This window comes from Budorcas taxicolor, chromosome 2 (assembly GCF_023091745.1).
Source record: "Budorcas taxicolor isolate Tak-1 chromosome 2, Takin1.1, whole genome shotgun sequence".
Classification (NCBI taxonomy): Eukaryota; Metazoa; Chordata; class Mammalia; order Artiodactyla; family Bovidae; genus Budorcas; species Budorcas taxicolor.
Window position 1 is genome coordinate 43,436,098 of NC_068911.1, and position 6,925 is coordinate 43,443,022.

The following is a 6,925-nucleotide window of genomic DNA, read 5'->3' on the forward strand; positions in this document are numbered from 1 at the left end:
GGCTGATATTTTATTCTTGAGTTGCAATAACTTCATAATTGTTCTAAGACCATATTTTCCTCCATGTTATACTAGCTATATGCTAATGAAAGTGACTCAGTCATGTCCGACTCTTTGAGATCCCATGGACTATACAGTCCATGGAATTCCCCAGGCCATAATATTGGAGTGGGTAGCCTTTCCCTTCTCCAGGGGATCTTCCCAACCCAGGGATCAAATTCAGGTCTCCCAGGTTGCAGGCACATTCTTTACCAGCTGAGCCACAAGGGAAGCCCAAGGATACTGGAGTGGGTAGCAAATCCCTTCACCAGCGGCTCTTCCTGACCCAGGAATCGAACTGGGTTCTCCTGCATTGCAGGCAGATTCTTTACCAGCTGAGCTATCATGTTACACTTCTTGACCCTAATTATATGATTTGATGTAACATTATCTTTAAATGTACAGATACTTAAACATATAGTGGAAAACCCCAGTGAATTTAATTAAGCAAGAATCTATATTGGACACACTCCAATTTTATGATTCAATGATAAATGTGGTTAAGAGAGATAAAAGGTCTAGTTATCTTTGCCAATATCAGGACAAAGGTGATATCATTTTAAGAACTGATATAAAATTTTCAGGGGGTCCTTTGTTAGGCTTAAAGCATTGCATAAAAAGAGAGAATAGCACAAGAATTTCTGTCAAATTCTCAGCTCAACTGTTCTGGACTTACTAACATGATAAAACAAGAACTAAATAATTGAATGATTTTTTTTTCTATTTTGAAAATAGTAGGAAAAGAAGTTACTAGAGAAATCTTTTTCTGTGAAATGATTGGTTGCTATTTTACTATGTAAATGTAGGATTTGTTTGTGTTTTTGGTAAATTATCTTATTGTGGTATTTTTTTTTCTGTATATGTGTGAAATGTCTTTTAAATAACTTAGAGTACAAATTTAAAAAAATTATTTTGAATAATCAGAAAACTCCATGGAGAAAATGAAAAGCCACTGGAGTGGTATAAACTATTTCTTCAAGAAATAATGCAGCCTTTTGCCCTCTGTTGTCAAACTGGATGAAAGAAGAATTCCAGATCCAAATGAGTGATTTAAAAACGTATTACTCAGCCGTTAAAAAGAATTCATTTGAATCAGTTCTGATGAGATGGATGAAACTGGAGCCAATTATACAGAGCGAAGTAAGCCAGAAAGAAAAACACCAATACAGTATACTAACACATATATATGGAATTTAGAAAGATGGCAATGATGACCCTGTATGCAAGACAGGAAAAAAGACACAGCTGTGTATAACGGACTTTTGGACTCAGAGGGAGAGGGAGAGGGTAGGATGATTTGGGAGAATGGCATTCTATCATGTATACTATCATGTAAGAATTGAATCGCCAGTCTATGTCTGACGCAGGATACAGCATGCTTGGGGCTGGTGCATGGGGATGACCTACAGAGATGTTATGGGGAGGGAGGTGGGAGGGGGGTTCATGTTTGGGAACACATGTAAGAATTAAAGATTTTTAAATTAAAAAAATAATAATAAAATAAAATATGTATATTAAAAAAAAAAAACGTATTCTGCAGATAATGAGCAAGTCTCCACAGGTAAGACTAACAGTGGGAAGCAGACATCATAATTGTGTGATTTTCTTTATTATGTAGGAAATTACTTTGAAAGTTATCAAATTTAAATTCAATTCTACTTTTATCATGTAAAAATGTGTGACCTTGGGAACATTAACTAGATGTTCTGTGCCTTAGGTTTCTTCAACTGAAATAAAGATTATAGTTCTTGTTGCTGTAAATTTAAATGTGATGTATTAAATTGTGAGTACATGATTGAAATCCAACATAGGAGTTTATTTTTTATTAGAGCATAAGGACTTTACAATATAGTGTTAGTTTCTGCTGTACAATGAAGTTAACCAACTGTATGTACGCATATATATCATCCTTCTTAGAGCTCCCTCCCACTCCACCCTCATGAATGGGAAACTGCTATATAACACAGGGAGTTCAATTCGATACACTGCAGGAGTTTTGAGGAATGTAGCGATATCATTAGAACAAGATTGAAAGAGAATCATGTGATTTGCTTTAAGAGAATATTTTTTTGGAGCCCAGAATAAAAGTGGAAAAGCATAGCAGGAGGCTATTGCATTGGGCCGGGAATAAAGTGGAGGGTAGAGAATGATCAAATTTGTGATGTATTTTGGAAATAGAGACAACTGGTTGCTAAAGGTATCCCTAAGTAAGAGAATAATAGGGAGTGAAGAACATTGTGAGGTATTTCTTTGGCAGATGGGGGGTAGGGGTCTGAGCAATTACATGGAAGGTGGTATCATTTAATGACATAGGGAACTCCCTTTTTATTATGGAATATTTAAAATTTATTTTTATATATACTAAATTGATATCCAGTCATATGTCCAAAGTTGGAGATGTTGTGTGTTGTTTTACAATATCTAATAGCTGTTTCCATTGTCCATCAAAACTATCAAAGTGTAACAGGTGCTGGATTCCACAGCTTCATTTGTAATATTTTTTTTAGTCATTGTACGGATTTATGTTGAATTTTAAAACAAAGTTGAAAATAAAAAGAAATATACAGACTGGAGGCAAACTTAAAGTGCTTTGGCATTTCTTGGGCAGAAAATGAAGAATATTCAACTGAAGACCCTATGAAAGAAGTCTCAGTGAGGTTTGAGACAATTCAGCACAGTGACCTTCTATTTAAAGTTTTATCTAGTCACAATGAATATAGAAATCAGCTTTAATGGATCTCAAGTATTATATCTTTGCGGCTTTATAAATGGTGTACCATTTTTAAGGAATTCCTTCTTCATATTCTCTTGTTCTCTCATATTTACTTTAAAGCATCTTCTGGGAAGTGTTCTCTGACTTCAGCTTGACTGATAATATATTCAGTTTGATTGTCATTATACTTTAGCTTGATTTATATATATTAATTCTAAACTTGTGTGAATATTCTTAAAAAGGCACTTACTAAAGGGTCAGGAATTTTGTTATATCACTGAGGTTAGGGAACTATGCCTTATTGAACTTGGTATTCACAATGTCTATGACACATTGGACACAGATAGATAATTTATGTAAGTTTTTTAAAATAAATGATTGAAAAAGATGAAGCTTATAATGCATAAACTGCCCCTGTCATCTTGCTTTGTAGGTTCAGTTCAGCTCAGTTCAGTAGCTCAGTCGTGTCCGACTCTTTGCGACCCCATAAATCGCAGCATTCCAGGCCTCCCTGTCTATCACCAACTCCCAGAGTTCACTCAAACTCATGTCCATCGAGTCGGTGATGCCACCCAGCCATCTCATCCTCTGTCGACCCCTTCTCCTCCTGCCCCCAATCCCTCCCAGCATCAGTCTTTTCAAATGAGTCAACTCCTTGCATGAGGTGTCAAAAGTACTGGAGCTTTAGCTTTAGCATCAGTCCTTGCAATGAACACCCAGGACTGATGTCCTTTAGAATGGACTGGTTGGATCTCCTTGCAGTCCAAGGGACCCTCAAGAGTCTTCTCCAACACCACCGTTCAAAAGCATCAATTCTTTGGCGCTCAGCTTTCTTCACTGTCCAACTCTTGCATCCATACATGACCACTGGAAAAACCATAGCCTTGACTAAACGGACCTTTGTTGGCAAAGTAATGTCTCTGCTTTTCAGTATGAGCTACCATATGACCCAGCAATTCCACTCCTGAGCATATATATGAAGAAAATCATAATTTGAAAGAATACATGCACCCAATGTTCATTGTAGCAGTATTCCCAATAGCCAGAACATGGAAGCAACCTAACTGTCCATCAATAAAGGAATTCATAAAGAAGATGTGACATATATACATAATGAAATATTACTAAGCCATAAAATGAACAAAATGTCATTTGCTGTAGCATGTATGGACCTAGTGATTGTCATACTGAGTGAAGTAAGTCAAATAGAAAAAGAAAAATATCACACATCACTTATATGTAGAATCTAAAAAAGATTATAAATGAACTTATCTACAAAACAGAATTTGAGTTACAGATGTAGAAAATAAACTTATGGTTATAGGGAGGGGTATAGTTGGGGAGGGGTAAATTGGAAGATTGGGATTGACACATACACTCTGTGATATATAAAACAGAAATGCAATCTCACATTGCATCACAGCAAAGCAATGGGCCCATAATCCTGAAATTCACTGAACTTACATTTCCCTAACACTCAGAAACATGTTCTATTCCATTTGTTTCTTTAGCCCTTTCCACTTTTCTTTTTTCCTCCTGCTACTGCATATGAAGAACATTGATGGCTCATATTTCAATGTAGATATGAGGTGTGAGTATGTCTGAGTTGAAATTATTTGATGGTAAGGAAGGTAAAGGAACTTGTACATTCCTCATGTTTGGGGCAGGGTTTTACCTCTTGTCCCATAGTCAAAATGTGAATGATAAGAGCAAAAAGGATTGACCATTAAGGATACATTCTACATTTGCTCCTACAGATGCAATTCTAATCTTTGCAAATTATTCTGGGCCCTAGGAATTTGATGCCTATAAAGTACATCTGGCAAGTAGACTTGCCATTTAGCTGTTGGTTGGGTCCCACTCATGGGAGCAAACAGGAGATCTGAGAGTGAAAATTAAGATCACCAATGTATTAATTCCCCTAGCACTTTCCCTTAAGACCCACGATTTGGAATGATCATACCTTTCTAGTCAAGCCAAGGCTCCTGTCAATGATCCTTATTCTTTAGTTATAGCTATTACCATCCTCTTAAAAAAAAAAAAATTCCTCCTTTGGCCTCTTCATAGCTTGGATACTAGTAACTTCTCACTGTTGCTAGCAGTAGGTATATCATCATTTTTAAAAGTCTCTTGATCTTGAAAACTTTGTGAATAGCTTTCAGCTGTTTCTTTGAAGACTAATATCTGTTTCTGTCATGACGCTGACATACAGGTGGGGGTTATACTATTTAATGCACACATTTTTTATAGAAGAATACCATAAGCATTCCCATTGAAGCTGTAAATGAATCAAAATTTCCTTTTTTTACAATTGTTACTTTGGGTTTTCCTGTATTAAGTAATATAACAATAAGGAGAAACCCAAACGTCTTTAGCTAAACACAGAATCTCCTCCTGTTGAAATATCCTGAATTGAAAACACATAGACATTGACTTGAGGAATAGGAATTGTCTTAAATACAAATACATAATGCATCCACAGAAAGTTACTGTGCTGAAAGAATCATTTTAACACTTAAAAATTTAAAAACACTTTTCTTTTTGGCCTCAGAACTATGTTATAACTATTAGCCAAAATGACTTTCTCCCATTAATTTGAATAAAAGTATATTTTCAAAATTAGCTTTTTTTTTCACTTCTGAAAAGAAAGAATTCTTTCTTCTAAAGTGTGATTTTAATAAAAACTGAGAAAATTAAGTTACAAGGTGAACTTTATTTTTTTCTGGTAATGGCACAAGCACCTGTGCCTTTTATTCATCTTGAAGAATTTCTCTATTAGATTGGTTTTCTAGTTGACTGATTCTAATTTTGGGGTGCTTTTGTATAAATGAAAAAAAACCTTCCTGTAGAGTTTGTTGAATTGACTAAATCGTCCATTGTTAGAATTGACTGCCCATTTATTGCTTTAGGATTAGTAACAAATACATCAGTGTGCGTGACACATTCTTATTTTTACCTACAGTTAACTTTTTGTACCAGAGTTTTGCCATATACAGTTAACTTTTTTATACCAGAGTTTATACCAGACTTTTCACCTGTGAATTTCTCAAGATGTATATTAAAGGGTTCAGCATGGGAGTGATGATGGTATACAGCAGTTATGGACTTATCAATGGGAAAGTTGGAAACAGGTCTCACATCCATGAAAATACAGGGAATGAAAAAGAGGACCACCGCTGTGATGTGGGAACTTCAGGTAGATAGGGCTTTGCTCCTTCCTTCCTGACTGTGAGCTCTAAGGGAATTTAGGATGACCCCATAGGACACTAGCAGGAGGATAAAGATAACTGTACAGATTGCTCCACTGTTAGCAACCACCCTGAGACCTGCAACGTAAGTGTCAGTACAGGCAAGGTCCAAAAATGGGTAATGTCACAGATGAAGTGGTCAGTGACACTGGGGCCACAGAAGGGGAGTCTGTACACAAAGAGGAGCTGAACCATCAAGGGCATGAGACCTCCCACCCAGGCCACCTCCAGCAGCAGGATACAAACCTGTCACTTCATGGTGGTCAGGTAGTGCAGCAGCTTACAGATGGCCACATAGTGATCATAGGCCATCATCTCCAGAAGGAAAACCTCAGAACCTCCGAATAAGTGTTCTAGAAAGAGCTGTCTCATGCAAACTGGGAAGGAAATTGTCTTTTTTACCACTGAGTAAGTCTATAATCAACTTGGGTGAAATGGCAGTGGAATAAACTGTATCCATGAGTGAAAGATAAGTACATGGGGAAGTCCAGAGAGGGGCTGGCAAAAACAGTCACCATAATGAGCAAGTCGCCCACCATTGTCACAAGGTAGATGAATAAAAACAAGACATAATGCATTTTGCCCCTCAGGATCCTGAGTGAAACCCAGGAGAATAAATTCTGTTACTTTGCTACTACGTCCCATTTAGTCTTCTGTAGGTGGCTCAGTATCAAAGAGTTCACTTATCAATACACTAGACACAAGAGACATAGGCTCAATCCCTGGGCTGGGAAGATCCCTGCAGAAGGAAATGACAGCCCACTCTACTATTCTTGCTCAGAAAATCCTATGGACAGAGGGGCCTAGCTGGCTACAGTCCATGGGTTCACAAAGAATCGGCCACAACTTAGCAAATGTTTCAGAAGTAAGAACTCAGGAGAACCAGACCTATACTGAGATTGAGAACAGGACTGTAAACATATCT

General features: G+C 37.0%; 1 pseudogene; it reads right to left on the minus strand.

The window, feature by feature from the left end:
- Positions 1-5,769: 5,769 nt before the first annotated feature.
- On the minus strand, positions 5,770-6,645 carry LOC128060294 (olfactory receptor 4A8-like; annotated as a pseudogene).
- Between the last annotated feature and the right edge of the window lie 280 nt (positions 6,646-6,925).